The sequence below is a fragment of the Pogoniulus pusillus genome, chromosome 10 (genome assembly GCF_015220805.1).
Source record: "Pogoniulus pusillus isolate bPogPus1 chromosome 10, bPogPus1.pri, whole genome shotgun sequence".
In the NCBI taxonomy this organism is placed as follows: Eukaryota; Metazoa; Chordata; class Aves; order Piciformes; family Lybiidae; genus Pogoniulus; species Pogoniulus pusillus.
The window spans coordinates 9,274,438-9,294,134 of record NC_087273.1 but is presented as its reverse complement, the minus strand read 5'-3'; the positions used below and the strand labels follow the sequence as shown (position 1 = coordinate 9,294,134).

Below are 19,697 nucleotides of genomic sequence, written 5' to 3'. Positions count from 1 at the left end.
TCCTAGGAAGGAGGCTGCGCTGCTGCACTTGCACTGCCTGTGCTCATGCAGGGCAAAAGTAGCGCTAGCAGCATTGCTTTGCTCTTCAATGACAACACAACACAGGAAAGATGGGTCTGACTTCCTCTTCTTTCTGTCCTTTGCTGTAACCTACCTTCCCACCCCGGACTTGTGCTAGGAGTTTTAGAAAGCCGTTTTCAGAGGGGTAAAGGATGAGAAACCCGCTGTTTGTGATCATCTTTACAGACATCTGAGAAAGCCACTGAACCATGGAAACTGCAGATACTTCAGTCTTAAGCTGCATCCCTCTATAGCTACTTCTGTCAAAGGATTTCATTCAGCTTTAGAAACATGAATAAAGCTGGCCTCACAGTGCTCTGCAAGAAGAGGGGAACTGAATTAGTATTCTGGGCTGAAGAGCTGTGATGGGCAAATTCAATTTGGCTTATCTATGTGACTTAGGATACTTCTGTCTTGCTCAAATCCGTCCTCTTTCTGAACTCATTGGTTACAGCTCAGATGCTGGAGGGAGCAAAAGGGAATGTAATTTCGGCTTTGCCAGCTCTGACAAACAGTCTGGGAAATGAGCTGAAATTGTCACTGAAGCTAGGTTTCTGCTGGGACCATGGGTGGGAACCTCTGAGGGAAAGCAGAGAGGCTAAGATCTCTAGAAGATGCCACTGTTTATTAGAGAGTGGGAGTCCTATGGACTTTGCATCTCAAGGGAATCTTAGAACTGCTTTGGTTGGCAAAGAGCTCTAAGATCATTGAGTCCAACCATCAACCTTGTGCCACCAAAATGTGTCCCAAGAGACAAATCAAGAGGTTCCACCTTTCCTGAGTCCACAGTTTGCTTCTTCATCTGCCAGTTTATTTTATGATGGCAAACTGCAATATGGAGGCAGACTGTTTAATTTTTATGCTTTATTTTCTAGAAAATAAACTATCTGCAGGTAATAAAAGGGCCATCAAATACTCTTTAAACAAGCAACTGAAAATGGCCATAATTGGGAAGAATTTTGAAGTAGGAGTTTTTGAGTCAGGAGCAGTGAAATTTTGAAAGCACATTCCCGAGGGAGTGAGTGGGAGAAATCATTCTTTCTGATGAAAGCATGAAATAGTTTATCTGCTCTTGGGAGCTTTTATTAAAAGCTATAGTTTGCTTCACATGAGTCCACCTGTTCAGCAAGCTCATTTAAATCTATCTGCTCCATCTCCAGGCAAATCAAGAGCTCCAGAACAGTCACACACTTAAGTTTTTTAACATTGTGGGATTGTTGTTTTGTTTCATTTCTCCTGTCTCAGAAGAACACCTTGGAAGCTGCAGATTGTAGGAGAGACAGGCAATTTCCTTTTTGTTTTCCCTGTTGCAAGAGAAGATAGGGGAAAAAAATAAAGGAAAAGAAAACTAGTAGCTAGAAAAGCAGATGAAAATTAGGTTGGTGAGCAAAATACAGTGATGGTTATTTTGTTGGATTCAGGGTTCTGTTTCTTACCACCCAAATATCTTCATCTATACTAGAGATTGTCTCTAAGCTGTGACCTCCTTGATTGAAGTCCTGCTTTTCTGCTTCTGTTTATATCTCAGAGCAGAGCTCTGAGATTTGAAATATGGCCCACTTGGTACTGATGTATGAGAGAGAAAAATTAATTTCAGATAGTGGTGGCCTTGAATTTTGGGGTGTTTTTTTGCAAAAGACAGAGCAAACTCTTAACTTCTGATGTTAGAGAACCTAGTTTTGAGACTATGATCAAAATCAGGAACCTGAATGCAGGAGTTTGACCCTGTCCGATGTCCCTTGTCCTGTTGCTGTCAGAAGAACGAGTCTCTCCATTTCATCATTAAAGTGGCTGCACTGTTCTTTGACTTAGAGACTGAATCTGTAGAGCAAGTTCAAGCTCTCACTTGCAATGTAGCTTGAGACCCTGTTCAGTGAATCATAGAAACTTAGCATCAACCAGGTTGGAAGAGACCTCCAAATCATCCAGTCCATCCTATCACCCAGTCCTGTCCAGTCAATGATACCATGGCACTAAGTGCCTCATCCAGGCTTTTCTTGAACATCTCCAGGGACGGTGACTCCACCACCTCCCTGGGCAGCCCATTCCAATGCCAATCACTCTCTCTGGCAACAACTTCCTCCTAACATCCAGCCTCCCCCGGCACAACTTGAGACTGTGTCCCCTTGTCATGTTGTTGGTTGTCTGGGAGAAGAGACCAACCCCCACCTGGCTACAACCTCCCCTCAGGTAGTTGTAGACAGCAATGAGCAGCTGATACAGAGTCGGCTTCGTTTTGTCTCAGGCCATGCTGCTCATAATCAAGGCTGATGGGTCTGTTTCTTCTAAGCCGTTTCTCAGTTTACACTTTGGTATTGTTTCCACTAAAAGGTTGAATTTCACTTGGTTTTCTAATTTTTTTTTTTATGGAAATATTATTTCAGCAGCAAGCTGATCAGATGTAGTTTCTGTGACTTCTCAAAAATGCTTTTAGTGTGCTGGAGAAGTCTGTCATGCATTGGAAACAGTAGCAGCATGAATGTCCACCCTAACTGTCTGCTGAAGATGCAATACTGGAAAGGTAGGAAACCTCTAGAAGATACAGAGAGCTAAATAAGTGAATTCAGGCAAAGCAATGGCATTCATACAGGAGAAAGCCATATAAACCAGATCAGAAGGCAAAATTTGGGCTTCTCTTTGGTCAATTTGTGAAGCTGATACTAGTTTGGTCCCAGTGACCCAGTAAGGAACACCGCTGACCCAGCAAGGCTTTTATTCCAGCACATAAAATCCTTCAATGCTGCACAGGATATTTGTATGCTCAGAAGGAATACTAAGGAGAGATTTTTCCTGCACAAATCAAATAAAAGGGAGATTTGTTCATAGGCAACTGCTCTAAGTCATAGTGAAGCTAATGTCTTAATTCCGAGTTCAACTGAGAAATGGTTGGAACAACTATTTCAGATCCTGTACAGGGAATGCAGGTAATCTCAGCAGGAGAGTAGGTATTTTCTTGTCAAATCAATCATACTAGCTTAGATTTTAGGACTGCAATTAACTGTCATCTCAAGCATGGGGTCTGGAATAGCCTCATAACAGCCTGTGTATCACTCATTTGTAATTCCAGGTGTGCAACAAGACACATGTTTATGTTTGCTGATGAAAATTAGGATTTACATTCATCCATGCTGAAAGGGAGGATTTTCTTTCGTTGTTGCTTTTTTTAATTGTATATTTGGGAGTGGGTAAGCTAAGGTATGTAAAGAATTAATTCAAAACTGTTTGAGTTTTACTGTCTCTAATCTATCAGAATATAATGATATCCATGCAACCTTGTTACCAACATTATATGGAAATGTATTGTCCAGTTGACTTGCAGCACTGGCAACAAACAGAATTACTGTTGTAGATGTTTACTTGGGATTTTCTTGACAGACAACCATTGACAGTCAATTTTTCACAACATTTAAGATACCCTTGCAAAGAGACAAATGTGAATCATTCGGTGGGTTAGAAAAACACAGTTCAAAGACCCACAGTTCATAAAATATTTATGTACTGTTATGAAAATAAAGGGGAAAGGGAGCTTATGTAACGCACCAGAGAACTGAAGAGCCAGCATAAAACTTTCTTTCATAGCCCACAACTGAACCTGACTTTCATATTTCAGGAGAAAGTGTGCCCCAGCCCTGGCTTTTCTGCAACTGTCCCAATATGCCATTTCCAAAGAGAAGAATACACTTCTTTGCTCTTTGTGCTTAAGCCAATGCATCATTTCTGAGCTATGCTCATTGTCACCAAGTGCAGAAAACTAGTTTCCCACAAGATTTTTTTTTTTTGGTACATAATAATGCAGTCTGCAAATGAAGAATGAGCAGGAGAGAAGCAACATAAGAAAATTTACTGGGGAGTTTAAACTTGAATGAGATTTAAAAACAAACAGACAACCAAAAAGCCTCCCCAAACCCCTCAACGTCCCCAAAACAGGAAAAAAAGAAATATCTTCATTTCCAGGCAGTAAAAGCCTGAGAAGTAATTACATTGTCTGTTAGCTAGCTCATGGTGTCCTTTACACTGTTATTACATATTGTCATGTCTAGATTAGATGCTTCCCAAATTCAATTGTAGCTAAGTAGCTTTTTGTTTCTCAAATACTGCACTTATATAACAATAACTTCTCTACTGGCTTGATGTCAGCGGATGATGTTAATAACTGGATCAAGCCTTAATGAAATCACTGAGTTCCACTCTGATTCTAATGTGGGTTTGTGAATTTTTCATCTTTGCCTTCCTTCTTTCATCTCCTTTCTTCCTAATATGGTGCAGCAGTCGCCATGCGTACGAGGAGAGATTGATGCGGTTTCCCCGAGCGACCCTGTTGGTTAAATAGATTATATCAGAAAGATAAAAGAAACTTCATTTTCCCATGGCAGAGCCAAAAAGTATGTTTAGCTCAGAGTCTCAGCTCGCCAAGAAATGTGAGCTCAGGCTTTACTGATCCTTTGCTGCTATCCTATTTTGTTCCTGCTGACTCTTCATGCACCTCTCTTGCGTTTTGACTTTGAACTTGTGTACATAAATCAGCTTTGGAGAAGCAGATGCTTGATTCTAGCAGAAAGAAAAACTACCAAGTTAGGCCTGCAGTTTCTAAAGCACTACTCATGAAAAACTCAACATAAAATGAACTGTGGATGAATTTTACCAAATGACCAGAATTCAAAATGCATTATGTACTGAATATTGAAGTCAGCTGGAACAGATATTGAAGAACTGGTGCATTTAGGCAGCTTGGTTAAGTTGCAGGCTGACATTCACAGACCAAGATAAAAATGTGTTTTATAGTGTGCACCCACCCTTGTGAGAAACCTGATTATTGATCCTTGATAAGCTCTCAGCATTTGCAAGCATGGGAATGACTCAGTAAGCTCAAGTTGTGCATAGCAAAGACATGAAGGACAGGAAGTTTCAGGTCTGGATAATGTAGATGGATAAAATTATGTAGAGAAAATTGTCAAGACACAAACTTGATCTAGTTTGTAACTGCAAATCAGCTAGGGTCACATATCCAACAGTGTTTAACTTTTCTCACTTTCCCTTGTGTGAGGTTGCCTTTTTAAGAGCTCTCTTGCTTTCCACTTTTGTGTCATTGAACCTAATCATGGGCTTTTCTTATGACATTGTGGAGCCTCAGGCTGAGCCTGGGAAGAGCAGAGGTCTTTCTATGGTTATGCCTATGAGTTCCTTCCTTGAGATGCTTCATTTCGCTCTTGCTCAGTGCGCCTCTATTTAAAACAGGGATCTTGATCTATCTGTTTCGTGGGACACTTTGAGACTGCAGAGAAAAAGCTGTGCCAATGAGCTATATATTGTTGCTACTAATAGGAAAATATAGATAAGAATGCTGTTGCTGAGTTAGCTGACAGGCTCCCTGAAGGGTTTACAGCTTCCTCTGAGCTGCTCCCCTCTGATGCGACCCATCAGAGCTAAAGATAGATTTGTTTAGTGAATGGAGAAGTCTCCCACAAACAGAAGTGAACAGATGTGATGTTCTGATATCTGGCAGTTTTATTAACATCTTCATGTTCTCTCAACAGAAGATCACTCTGTGGTACTGTCACAACTCATCAGCAATGTGTGGTGTGGTACAACACAGTGTCAGCAAATCTCTGTGCTTGCGTTCAGTTGTGCTAATCTTCTCCTCCATTCACTCTCTCAACTCCTGTCTTCTCATCCGTGATAGATACAGAGCGTGCCTGATTCTTCTTTCTTCTTCTCTCTTTTCCTTTCACAATCCATACAATTCCCATATTCCTCTTCCCACACTGAGATGAATGTTGAAACTAACAAGAACAGATTCTGAATGATGATGCTTCATTTGTTTTCCATTACAGCTTTGTGCTCATTTTGATGTTATTGCCATGACTATTAACCACTGAAATCCATAATTTCACAGCATTGAAAGGACAGAAGTGACTTGGGAGCCACAAGTTATTTGCCACTGATGGAGTAATGTTGCAGGCTGTTAATTGCACTTGAAAAGGGGTGATGTGTTGTGGTGTTACTGTTGTCTTTTTCCAAATGCTTGGCTCTCACAAGAAACCCTAAGATTAAAGATCAAATATGTAGGAGTTGCTTTTCACTGATGATGATGATAATATTGGTTTGGAACCTGTAGGAATACAGATTATGACCTTTTAATTTCCCATTTGTAGAAGGAAAAAAAATAGTGGGGAGAAAGGACTACATTTCTGTATTTACTTGGAGCAGATACAGTTCTGCTGGGGCAAGAGGATTTCAAGTCCAAAGAGAAACAATATACACTGACCTTCTGTGTCTAAAGAAGTGCTTTGGACACATATTTCTAATAAATTAATAATAAAAATAATTTTAAAAGCCACAGTACTACTCTAAGAGCCCAACTGTCATATTAGGCCTTCCCATTCACACACAAGTATTCTTCCCATCTTATCAAATTCAGTTTCATTAATGTATAACATAGAATCATGGAACCATAGAATCAACCAGGTTGGAAGAGACCTCCAAGATCATCCAGTCCAACCTATCACTCAGCCCTATCCCATCAACTAGACCATGGCATTAAGTGCCTCATCCAGGCTTTTCTTGAACATCTCCAGGGACAACGACACCACCACCTCCCTGGGCAGCCCATTCCAATGCCAATCACTCTCTCTGTGAAGAACTTCCTCCTAACATCCAGCCTATACTTCCCCCAGCACAACTTGAGACTGTGTCCCCTTGTTCTATTGCTGGTTGCCTGGGAGAAGAGACCAACCCACCTGGCTACAACCTCCCTTCACGTAGTTGTGGATAGCAATGAGGTCCCCCCTGAGCCTCCTCTTCTCCAGGCTGCACACCCCCAGCTCCCTCAGCCTCTCCTCATAGGGTTTGTGTTCCAGGCCCTTCACCAGCTTTGTTGCCCTTCTCTGGACACGTTCCAGCACCTCAACATTTCTCTTGAATTGAGGGGCCCAGAACTGGACACAGTACTCAAGGTGTGGTCTGACCAGTGTTGAGTCAGGCCACACCTTGAGTTATAGCAAATATTTTGTGTAAGCTTTGTCTGGTTTGAGGTACAATTGCTATAGACAGGGAAGATGTGGTCTCTAGATTTTTGTTGGACTAACACTGCTTAAGCACCTGCTTCCATTCAGTCCCTATCTTCTGCTCTATTTTATTTCCATGCCTGTTGCACTGTGGCCTCAGTTTTGATGAAGATTTTGGACACTCCCCCAGTGCAAACAGTAAAGCGAGGTGTGGCTGAGGAGCAATATAATGAGAAATTACTGATTGTTAGGAAGGATTAGTCCAGTGGTGGTAACCAAGGTTGCCCTACTCGTTTGGCTGAGATGGTTTCAGTAGGGAAATAAAGAAGCATTTTTTCAAATTACTTCATTACTTGGTGGCTTGGAGGTCTAAAACCAGACAGGCCTTAAGCTCTGTTGCTTATTAACCCTAGCTTATTCTCTTCAGTGGTGTAGGAGAATGAAGGGAAGGAAAAAGTGTAGCAAGATAATGGGGGGGCTTCATAGTGCCCCATGCCCTGGTATCTTCTGACTATCAAATATGTGGACTACTATTAATCACTGAAGTGGAGAGCTTTCTGATTTCACTGCATAGCAGCCTTACATTTTGCCTATCCTTTGCCCAGTTTGGACAGAATACAAAGGCAGCATTTCAAATCCATTTGGTACAGAAGCAGAAAGCAGCCTGCCAAAGTACCCATCTGCCAGCATTACGCTGCCTTGATACAATCAGAGGCAGCTGAATCTCAGGAGCAGTGTAGTATTTGCTCCTCTTCAAGGGGATGGGTTGTGGTGAGCTGGACATGGTACCTGCTGAAGTTGTTTTGTTCTCTTTGAATTCCAGCACATGGAGCTCTTAAAAGAGAAAGAAATTACAACCTTAAAGTGTGAGGATAGGTGGGAAAGAGATCCATATCTTTATGCTTTTATTGCTTTACAGGAAGGTGGAAATCCCTAAAGTAAGAGAAAATCTCACTTTGAATAGAGGCATTTTCCTTTCCTTTTTATGCCACATTATACAGCCTGTAATGTTTGTGATGTGTTAGTTAAAATTTGTCACAGAAATGATTGACAGCCCTGACACCCTGCTCCCCACTCCTTCCTTTACTGCAAAAGCACACCTACATCTACATCCACTCAGATCATGGCAGCAAAAGCATTTCATTTCCATGTTGGGCCTCCCCTGTGAATAAACACAGATGTTTCATTTCCCCATGATGTCAATCAAGAACCTTTCATCTGGAGCCCAGATTAATAAAATCCTTCATTATCTTAATTCATAATTTCTTTGGGAACTCAGCACGGTGCCTTCAGCACCAGCCGTCTTCTCAGTCAAAAAAAGGACTTCTATGTCATGGTCAGTTTTGACAAATAATTTTAATTCAATATTTCTGAACTGGGAAGCAGAAAAGAAAATCCAGGAGTGCTGACAACAGTCTGAATGTAATGAGGAAGTAGGATCTAGTTCAGCAGCCAGCAATGTGAAATAGAGCTGATACGTAACTGCTGGTGATCATGGTGAAAAAGTGCTGTGTTTTAACGAATCCAGTTACAGACTGGCTTTAGGTGAGGCTTCTTTGTGTTTTTTATCAGAAGACCAGAAAGCCCATTTTGAGCATTAGCTGTGATGTACAGTGGCCATAGCACCATCTCTGCTTAAAGCAGTAAGAAACACAAAAGGCCAAGAAACCATTATGAAAGCATCAGAAGGACAAAAGACTTAGAAGTCTGTTGCAACACTCTGGCTAAAAGCTATGCAGAACCCAGAAGTGTGTCTCTTGGCTCCCAGCCCTCTCTTTAAAATCAAGGTTATTCCTTGTACTAATGATTCAGTACCACTACTGTTGCCAGTAGATGTCAGCCCAAAAGGCTATCTATGGTGAAAATGCCTTTTGTTGTGTCAGTGCAGATAAAGCTGGGTAACAGTTTATCATCCCATATGCAACTGATGTGTCAGCAGTGTCAATTACAAGGGTCTAGCAAGGTGTAATTAAGCCTTAAACACTCAACTATATTGCATTGCTTTAGGTGAGTATCCTGGTGTGTGATACATGGGAGATGGAGGATGAGATGATAATTTCCTTTGGATTCAATGTCCATGTTTTACAGCAAAGTTATCTGGCTGACCACATTAAGTAGAACAAATAGAAGGCCAGTGACATCCTGGGATGTATTAGGGGTGTGGTTAGTAGATCAAGAGTTCTGGGTCCCTCAGTTCAAGGGGGACCTCAGGAAACTGCTTGAAAGAGCTCAGCACAGAGTCACAAAGTGCTGAAAGAACTGTAACATCTCCCTTGCGAGCAAAGGCTTGAGGGAGCTGGAGCTCTTTAGCTTGGAACAGAGGAGCCTGGGGGGCAACCTCACAGTATCACAGTATCACAGTATCATCAGGGTTGGAAGAGACCTCACAGATCATCAAGTCCAACCCTTTACCACAGAGCTCAAGGCTAGATGTGAAGGGCAGTGTCAGGAGGACGGAGACAGACTCTGCTCAGTGATGTCCAGTGACAGGACAAGGGGCAGTGGGTGCAAGCTGGAGCAGAGGAGGTTCCACAGCAACAGAAGGGAAACTTTTTCAGTGTGAGGGTGACACAGCTCTGGAGCAGGCTGCCCGGAGAGGCTGTGGAGCGTCCTTCTCTGGAGACTTCTGCCTGGATGTCTTCCTGTGTGACCTGCCATAGGTAATTGTGCTCTGGCAAGGGGGTTGGACTGGATGATCTTTCAAGGTCCCCTCCAGCCCCTAACATTCTGCTATTCTGTGATTCCGAGAAACAGAACAGAGAGTTGAGATGCAGCAGAAATAATCATTTCATTCTATTTCATCATTAATCAGGATTCACAATGAATCTCTATTCTAGGAAAGAAGTTTTATGCCTTAATCCAGGGACTTGTTTTCATAATGCTGAACAAAGATTTATCTAAAAGATTGTTCACTTGAAACTAATGGACTTCATCCTTCTATTTAGGTAGCTACATATTGATAAAAGGGGCTAGAATCTGTTCTCCCTGTAGTAGGTGCTTTGAGGCAGCTGTGCTTGAGTAGGCTAATAGGAATATTAGAGATACTAAAGAGAACTTGTGGCCATTAGCACTTGATTAGCATACTCTCAATAGTAATTTATCTCTAATTTTAAATTGAAGAGCCTTGGAGACTAACCAAAGGTTCCAAAAGAAACTCAATGGCCTATGAGCTTAGTGAAATAGATGAAACTCTGACATTCTCCAATGTCACACTCAGAAATGCTATGTTTATGTCATTGCTCCATGGTTAATAAAAAAATAGAGCTTTCACAGAATGTGCATATTATGTGGTGAAATCTAAAAGACTCGAGATGCCTCTGAAGCTCTGACTAATCCTATTTCTTTTCCAATAGCATAATGGCCTTTAATTATAAAGCAATTATCTCTCTGAAGTGATACCATATAAAGCCATGCTATGGTAGTTGTTAACCTGTACTTTACGTCACGTTAGTTTGTCCTTGGTCAGCCTTGCTGGCAATTCAAGGTCATTTTACAGTATTTAGATGGATACAAACTCTCAGTACTGGATATATGAATAATACATAAGGACAATATTACTTCAGAAATAGTAATAAATGGTAAAATGGGTACTTTAATTAAAGTTGTAAGGTAAGGAAATAACTGTTTGGCTGCTACCTTAAGGACTGCCACCAAGAATGTCATTGTTATAAAGGATGTCTTATCAAAGGCAACCATAGAATAAATCTTTCACATCTCTTGGGTGCATGCACTGAATAAATTCTTCTTATAGAAGGATGAACTAATTTCTCTAAACTGTCACAGAACTGTGAGTTTCAACCTTGAGATCTTTAGCTGAAGGATATTTTACATATGTACAAGACAAGTAATTTTTTTCCTACTTATGGAGGAATACCTGAGTCATTAGCAACTAATGTACTCTTTGGGACAGAATACTTCAGTGAGACAAGTTGAAGTGGCTAGCCCAGGATTTTAGTTGTATCTGGGATCATATTCTCTCCTGTGTGGCATTGAGCACAGGTTAAAATGAAGGCACTTATAGACACTTAACAGTGCTCAGGTGATAGATTTTGTAGCAGAGAACAATCTTTACAGATTCACAGATTGCATCAGGTTGGAAGGGTCCTCAAAGGTTATCTTGTCCAATGCTCCTACAGTCAGCAGAGACACATCCAACTAGATCAGGCTGCCCAGGGCCACATCAAGTCTGATCTTGGATGTCTCCAGGGATGAGGCCTCAGCCACATTTCTGGGCAGCCTGCTCTGGTATTTTATCACTCTCATTGTAAAGAACTTCTTGCTGATGTACAGCCAAAATCTCCCCTCTATCACCTTGAGACGATCGCCCCTTGTTCTATTGCTACAAGCCCTTCTAAACAGTCCCTCCCCTGCCTTACTGTAGGTCTCCTCCAGCTATCAATATTCAGATATTACAAACTGGAATGTGTCATAGCCCTTTCGGACATACTGGGTTTGCTCCAGCTTCACACAGTGCTTGTAGCAGGGTCTGAAGACCACTCTTTAAAGTACTGAAGGGCACAATTCTTCTTATGGCTTTTATACTCCATTGATCTAATTTTTCTTCTGGTTTTCCTCCTGTAAAAATGACTGAAGAAGGACTAAAAGAAGTAATCTTTTACTGGTGAATTGATTTTCCTTTGCCTCAGCTTCATAGAAATATGCAGGGATGGGCTGTTTATGAGAGCTTCTCCTCTCGTGAGTGTAGCTCCAGCAAACTCTTGAACAGACAGCAATACATTTCTTTTTGCTGTAACATGTTGATTGGGTGCAGTATCTGGTGGGATCTGCTTTTGCTGAGAGCCCAGAATTTGGTGGCAATGTCTGCTATGTGGTCGGCACGTGAAGCATTTAGTCCACTTGTTTTCTTTTCATGTCACTTATATGTAGACATGAAACAGGGAGCGCTGGTTATACAATCACACATTTCTTCCCCTCACTTCCAGATGAGTAACACTTGGTGCTAGAGCTGGAAACGTCCTGCTCTGTTTCCACAGCTGTAGTGAACTGGGAGCAAAAAAAAACAATAGCTGCACATCCACATGTGCACCCCAGCTGCTGCCAACTCCCACTTTCTCCTTCATCCTTTTTGTCCTCTCATTTCAGCAGATAAATTGTCAGTGAGAGGAAAGGTTAGGAGCAGATAGGAACAGGAAAGGTTAGGAGCAGATAGGAACAGTTGCACAGTGTTTGGTAAAAAACAGGAATTAGTGTATGAAATTACTAATTACAGCTTCATTTCTGGGGTGACTGAAAGTCAAAACTTCCACATGAGTTTCATTATATGATTTTTATGTTCCCCTGTACTAACTGCTCCTTGCAGCCAGGGAGAGTGGCCCTGGGGAAATGCATATCAAGGTTTCTCTTTCTTCTCTCTTTCAGCTTGGTTTCACAGCAGCTACTTTTCCTTTAAAGCCAGCAACTCTAGAGACAATTTTCTTCCCCCCTGTTCACCAAGATCTGTCTCATTCCTGGGGTGCAAGTATCAGCAGGAGTTGGGAAGACAAGAGAGAGTAGAGCTGGTGCATACACCTGAGACACAAAATGAGTCAGAGTATAGAACCACTAAGACCACCAATTTCAGACTTGGTTCTCCAGCTTTTTAGCAGCAGAGTCCAACACTGAACCATGACTTCTGAACCAGGACTTCTGAACCACCCCAGGAAGTTCACTGGAAGTCCCCCAACTTGTTGCTGTTGATAAATGTTTGTGTGTGTTCATGTAACTTCTGGGTGTCATTTCTGGGTGCTGGATGATAAAAACACATTGGCAGTGTAAGCAGTATAGTGGTGTAAGGACATTAGTCACATGCCCAAATGTCAGGGCTCGTATGAGATCAGAATTTCCAAATGATTTTGAGGTTGAGTTAATGCATCAACACCTGAGTGGCATTTGGTTAAACAAGGATATCTCAACTCTTGTAGGTCCTTGGGAAAAGGTAATTGGGGGAATAAAAAGGTCCACAAATAAATTCCTTTTTTTCTTCTTTTCCTGTATTTAATGGAAGAGCCTCAATTGATTCAAAACCACCAAAAAAACCCTACTACCAACCCCCAAAAACTTGAAAGCAGGGCGAGATTCAGAACCTTTTCAGTGAAATGTTTGCAGTAGCACTGCCAGAGTGATAAAACTGTAAAGAATTTCAGTTAGACTTTTTATGTAAGCACTTGGTTTAGAAGTGGATATTTTTCTGCTCTGATTTATAAGCACATAAAAATTCAAGGAGTAGAGCTGAAGATGAAATGAATGTATGTGTGTGTGTGTGTTCATGTCTGCATGTGAAAGCTTCAGTTTGGTTTGGTGTGAGCCAACAGTGAAATTTGCTTGGGACTTGATGTTACATTTGCTTCTCTGTTCCATCTGCATTCATAACTTAATCCTCCTCACAATCTTCATGTTATAAGCTGGAAGGTAGAGATGGTTAAATGATTGATTCATTGAATTCTTTCTGGTGTACATTTGACAGCAGACTTGAACAGAGATATTATTCCAGAGGCCTGCCTCCTGTATCAACCAGCCCCTTCTCCAGCTTTCCTGTCTAATTCCAGCTTACAAATCCTCAGCGGGTTCAGCATCAAACATTTTTGGTTTTATACCAAATATTTCTGGTGCAAAATCACTCGTAGAATCATAGAATTGTCAGGGCTGGAAGAGATCTCAAGGATCACCCAGTTCCAACCCTTCCACCATGGCCAGGAACACTTCTCACTAGATCAGGTTGCTCAGAGCCCCATCCAGCCTGACCTTAAAGACCTCCACCACCTCCCTGGGCAACCTGTTTCACAGTCTCACTACCCTCATGGTGGAGAACTTCTTCCTAGCATCCAATCTGAATCTGCCCACTTCTGGTTTTGTTCCATTACCCCCAGTCCGATCACTACCTGACTTCCTAAAATGTCTCTCACCAGCTTTCTTATAGGCCCCCTTCAGGTACTGGAAGGCCACCATAAGGTCTTCTTGGGGCCTTCTCCTCTCCAGACCAAACAGCCCCAACTCAGTCTGTTTCCACAGGAGGGGTGCTTCAGACCCTTCTTGAGGGATTCGTTCATCTTGGTCCATGTCTGATCAGGAGCTTTGCATCTCTGCCATGCTCTTCACCAGTGTGTTTGAAGGGCTGGAAGCTGAAAAGCTTCTGGAGAACTTCTGCTTCCCCTGTGAGCATCTTATAGCACTCAAAGCAACTTTGAAGCGAGTAAAAGTAAACATCTGGCCACAGTAACAGCTTTTTCAAACAATTAGGGTTTTTGGGCTCCGTGCTGAAGCATTTATGGAAGACTTTATTATATCTGTTTTCTCTTTCTGGTTGTTGAGTCTTGCTTCTAATGATTACATAAATGTGTCTAGCAATAGGACAAGGGAGAATGGTTTGAAGCTGTGGGATAGTAGGTTTAGACTGAATCTTAGGAACAAGTTCTTCAGTGTGCGAGTGGTGAGACTCTGGAATAGGTTACCCAGTGAGTCTGTGGCTGCTTCCTCCCTGGGGGTCAGTTGGATGAGCAGCTGAGTCTGGTTGAGATGCATCCCTGCCCATGGCAGAGGAAGTTGGAGCAGATGATATCTGAGATCCCTTCCAACCTAGGCTATTCTATGATTCTATGATTTGCTGGGTGCAAGTGGGGTGCTGTTTTTTTAATCTCCCCAGTAACTTGGACTGCTGAGGACTGGTGACCTCCATGAAAAAATGTTACCAATTCCTGTCTGTACTCCTCTGGAATAGACATATTTCTAGCTCTTGTGTTATACCAACAGGTTCAGGTAAGATGTCAAAGCCTACCTTATGAACTGGTATCTACTTACTGTTCTTTATTATTTTTAACAAGGAAATGCATATTCATCATTAATGACCTTGTTAATTAATGTCATATGCATACCTTAGTGCTTTGACTTTGTTTGCAGATCCTCCTGGCAAATAATCTTTTAATTTAATAGTCCTTTAGTCCTAGGCTAGAGTTTATTTTTTTAAACATGGAGACCATTTTTTCAACATACTGAGCTATGTAAGCATAATAAAAATACATTTTCCACATATGCTAACGCAAACTATGCTAGCAAAAGTTCCTGAAATTAGAAACTTCAAACTGTGCTTCTTTGTTAATCTTCAGTGAGCCTTAAAAGAATCTCAGTTTGAAGACAATTAAAGCAATATTTTACCATCAGAAAAGCTCAAACCCCATCATTCTGTACATACACACTGCAAAATTAGAAACATCCCAGCTTCTTGCTGAGTGCAGAACCCAACCCTGAAGTTAGGCAGGCAAAATACTCAATGGAAAACTCCTTAGGGAAACTTTTAAAGAAAACTGGTTTGGCCTACATATGTTTATGACTGCAGAAACGCCTTGGGGATATGAGGCATGCCAGGAGAATCTCTCCTACTGCACAGACCTTCAGTCTTGCTCTCTGCTTCAGGGGAGTAGTAGTGAAAATGTGCAAAGATTACTGCCATTGATCTACTTTTCTCCTTCAGTTTTGCTCTCCAGATGAGAACTGGGAAACTAATTTAGCTTAACTGAGGACATCAGAAAGGGAAAATTAAGCCTCCAAATGTTAATGCATTCCTCAAGCTCTGGTTAAATTGACTTTAGTGTCCCCACGGTGATTTACATCAACAAAGACTTTGGCACTTGAATGTACAGTTGACCTGTAACAACTCAATGGTCTCTGCACCTTGAGAGTGAAGGGTGGGACTAATGTAAAAGCCACTGTCCTAGCCTTGTGTCCTTCTAGATTAAAACAGGAAGGAGAATTGTGTTGGAAAGCAATGCTATGAGTTCAGACTCAGGGTGGAGGATTTATTTGTTTATTATTTATTTTAAGAAACCTCTGAAATATTTCTCTTGGCATCCATGAAGCAAAGGACCTATGAAGTCATCAGGATACTCCCACTGGGATCTGTTGCTTTCAAGTCCACTACAAACAAGTAAAGAAAGTGGTGCAACAGTGAACTAGAATGAAACAGCTGCCTTAGCTGGAACAGTGATCACAATGTTCTTACTGTGACCACCGGAACAGCTTCCACTCTATTAGAACAGAAATCAGAGTGGAAAACTTGCTAAGAGACATCCCCATGTAGCCAGGAGGAACTAATTTTTAGTGTGCTTTTTCATAGCTGAACATTTCACCTACATTTTACTTAGTTCCTTGTTCTGTGAAGTTCAAGTTTCAGGTATCTAATGGAAGGAGAAAGAGAGCAGAATACATGTGTGTCAAGCATTCTCAAGTCTTGAAGCCCTCTGCTTTATAGAAAATATTACCTTTATCTGTTACCTTTATCTAAGTACTGCCCATGAAGGTCAAAGTCTAAGAAAACAGTGAGATTAGATTCCGTGGCCTGTCAGCATTTGCTTATATTTGACTGGTTCCTAGTGCTGTAATTATCATAATGAATTCCAGAGTCTCCATGCTCATAACTTGCTTTCTGCTTTTGGGATTAAAGTCAACCAATTTATACAAAAGAATTAGCTGCTCTTGTGGTAGAAAGCGATGAAATCTATAGGATGTATTTCACAGACATCTCATGGCAGTGAGTGAGCCCATAAGTTTGTCTTCTAGAGAGCTCTCCTAAATCAGCATCGGCCTCTCATTTCCTTTGTGTTTGCCTTGTCCCAGTTTTTCTTCTCTTGCTCAGTCTAAGCACAGTTTTGAAGCAGTCACGAGACACCTTTCCTATTGCTGTTAGTGCCATTGACTTCCATATAATCACTGTCAGTGGCTCAGATGACTTTATTTTCCCATGGATGATATGCAAGTCCTTTGAAAACAGAATGCTTTCAGTGAAGAAATACTATCAGCACACCGTGAATCAGTTAGGAGGGCAGGTGGCACAGAGAAGTGAACGCACTATAGTGAGGAATATTCTGAACATTAGAGGTTGATATTCTTTGAAGCATTTCTACAGCCAAAACACTTTCACTTAAAACTGAATCTTCTTCAGGCCCTTTTTCAATGGCCAGCTCTCTGTACATGTGCTTATCTGTGCATTGGGAAGCTATGCACACACACATACAGGAATCACACCAAAGCCTCATGGAATTAGCAGCAGAGATTTGCAGCAGGGCTGCTGCTGTTTGTGCATTGTAGACGGCATACTGAATAACCTGCTGAGGGGACTGTGTTGCTGTAGGCTACATATTCTAAAGAAGCCTGTGTGTAACAGGCTAATTCCTGATATTTGTTGCTTGGGAATTTGTCAGACCAACAGAATAGGAATTTCGTGCTTAGATACAGCGTTGCAAAGCCCTAGCTGGGGAATCTGCATGTTGTTCATGAATTCTTTATGAGAATTAACTTTGTATGGATATCAAACTTCCTCTGTAGGCTTTGTCAAGAGGCAAATTGGTTTGCAATGTGTCACAAATTCTGTTGCCTGTTCCCCCCCCAGGCTCAGCTTCTGTGGTGAGGAGTGGAAAGATCTCTATTACAGCAAGATCATTTCAGGGGAAATCCTGACTTCCAGCACGATTAGCTTACTGGGGGAGGAACTGGCTAGGGCTGGGGATTGATCTGGAGATAGAGGAGGCTGTCAGCATTGAGGAAACAGAAGCTATTTACTAAAAGCAGGGTGGGGACAAGGACTTTTTCAGTTGGATCAAATAAGGGGAATTTGCTGACAGATTTTAACAAGGAGGAGGAGGAAAGAGAGGGGAAGGAAATGAAATATCTTGTGAACATAGTCCCCTGAGGACTCTCAGAGGTGGGGTGAACTGAAGGAAGGGGCACTGTCATTAATCACAGTGGTTTCCTTACATGTTTTAAAAGGATAGTATTATACTGAATGGTGGCAAAGATGGGGTATTTGCATGTGCATGACATTACTTTTGCCAAAGCAAGTGCAGAAGATCCCAGAAGCCCATAGATTTTGGGTATGCTTTGACTACCTCAGTATCTATTGTGTCAGCACCACCCTGTGCATCTGGGGACAATTGGATGGCAGGGCTCCAGGTCCACAAATTGGTAACAGATACAATGCTCTGAAAAAGTGCCAGGGAGACAAGGAAAAGCAGCAGCACTGCAGTGTACGAGCTTAAAGCAGAGGAGTGCAACACCCAAAGCTTCTGCAAGAAATTAGTTAGGCTGGAGCTTCTGGTTCTGTGGAAACAAGTTCAAGAATGAAATGGGAGTTACACAATTATTACAGATTGGCAGGCATTAAGGACATCCACAGTGCCTCCTAAGATCTTGGCCAGGAAGACATCATATACAAGCAGACTTTAAGTTATTTATGAGCAGGCAGAGTCTAATGGTTTTGATTTTTTAGATCGCTCAGGAGGCCAATCAGATTGGCAGTGCTGGCAGAATGTGTCAGGAAGTCCCAACTACTGCCACAAAATAATAAAAATGTGGTTTTGTGGAGGATTCATGTTCATGGTGGACTTCACTCTTCTATTCATGACTGTGGATTTAAACTATTCTCACACTCGGGGAGAAGTCTTTGGTTTACAATGTGCTGTTACAGTCTATTTTTTAGTGTAAAACTAATATAAATGGACTTGTCCTTGACTTTTGATACTCACTACTAGCCATGCTGAATTCTTTTTCTAATCATATGGAGGCCATATGTATTCTTTACACACAGACTGGTACTGCACTGCAGAGTTTATTATCCTGCCCTTTAAATATGCTGCTGTTACATGCTCCCAGTCCAGAGTATTTATATTCCTTAGATGTGTTTACCACTAAAAAGTTATGAGGCATTGTAAAAACTGTATTTATCCACCTAATTTTCTATAATCATTGTTAAACAGGGACATGTGAAAAGTTTTCTTTAGAGGGAAAAAAGGTACCTCAAAATAGCTGTGCTCCTGTATTTATGGTGTAGTTGTAATTCCATGGTCTAGTTGACTGGTTAGGGCTGGGTGATAGGTTGAACTGGATGATCTTGGGGGTCTCTTCCAATCTGGTTGATTCTATGATTGATTCTATGATTGACTATAGCTTGGTTCATGGAAGGAAGCATTTCATGGAACAGTTAGGCAATGACAAACGAGTGCTGAACAAGAGATCCAGGGATGAAATGATCTCTCCCATTTGAGCAATGGGTCATAAACCTCTTCCACTGAAGCTCTGTCCTTGAGTTTTGGCTTGAGTTGTTGCCATCTACACATACTCATGCCTCTTACTGAGGAGATAAATGCTGAGATTTTGGTGTTTGAGGAGAGAGTGGAGCTAGGCACTGATAGTGCCTCCTGCCAACTGACTCAGTTGTTCTCACTTGATTAGTATCTCTGCTAAGTCATAGCCCATATTGTTGAATCACAGAATGATTTGACTTGGAAGGGACTTTTAAAGGTCATCTCTAGTCCTTCACCTCTGCAATCAGCTGGGGCATCTTCTACTAGAGCAAGTTGCTCAGAGCCCCAAACAACCTCTGCTTTTTAGCTTCTGCTAAAAAGGCTGGCCCCACATTTCTTACATGGCATGATGAAAGACCAGAAACATTTCTAACATGGCATGGTGAAAGACCACTGGCTTTCAGTCTTGTGCATGCCATGAGAGCTGGTCCCCAATCACTGTTGTAGCGCTTGGTGATGCCAGTAAAGCCAATGCAATTGTTCTGCTGTTCAGGGTTTGTATTGTGCATGTGGACACTGTAAAGGTCTGCAAGACCATGAGCTTTAAAACAGCGGTGCCCAAGTA

General features: G+C 41.7%; 1 protein-coding gene across 1 annotated transcript in view; it reads left to right on the top strand.

Annotated features, from left to right (window-relative positions):
• ARSJ (arylsulfatase family member J) overlaps nucleotides 1–19,697 on the top strand; it is a 41,936-nt gene that overhangs the window by 19,278 nt on the left and 2,961 nt on the right. The gene's annotated exons all lie outside the window — the stretch shown is intronic.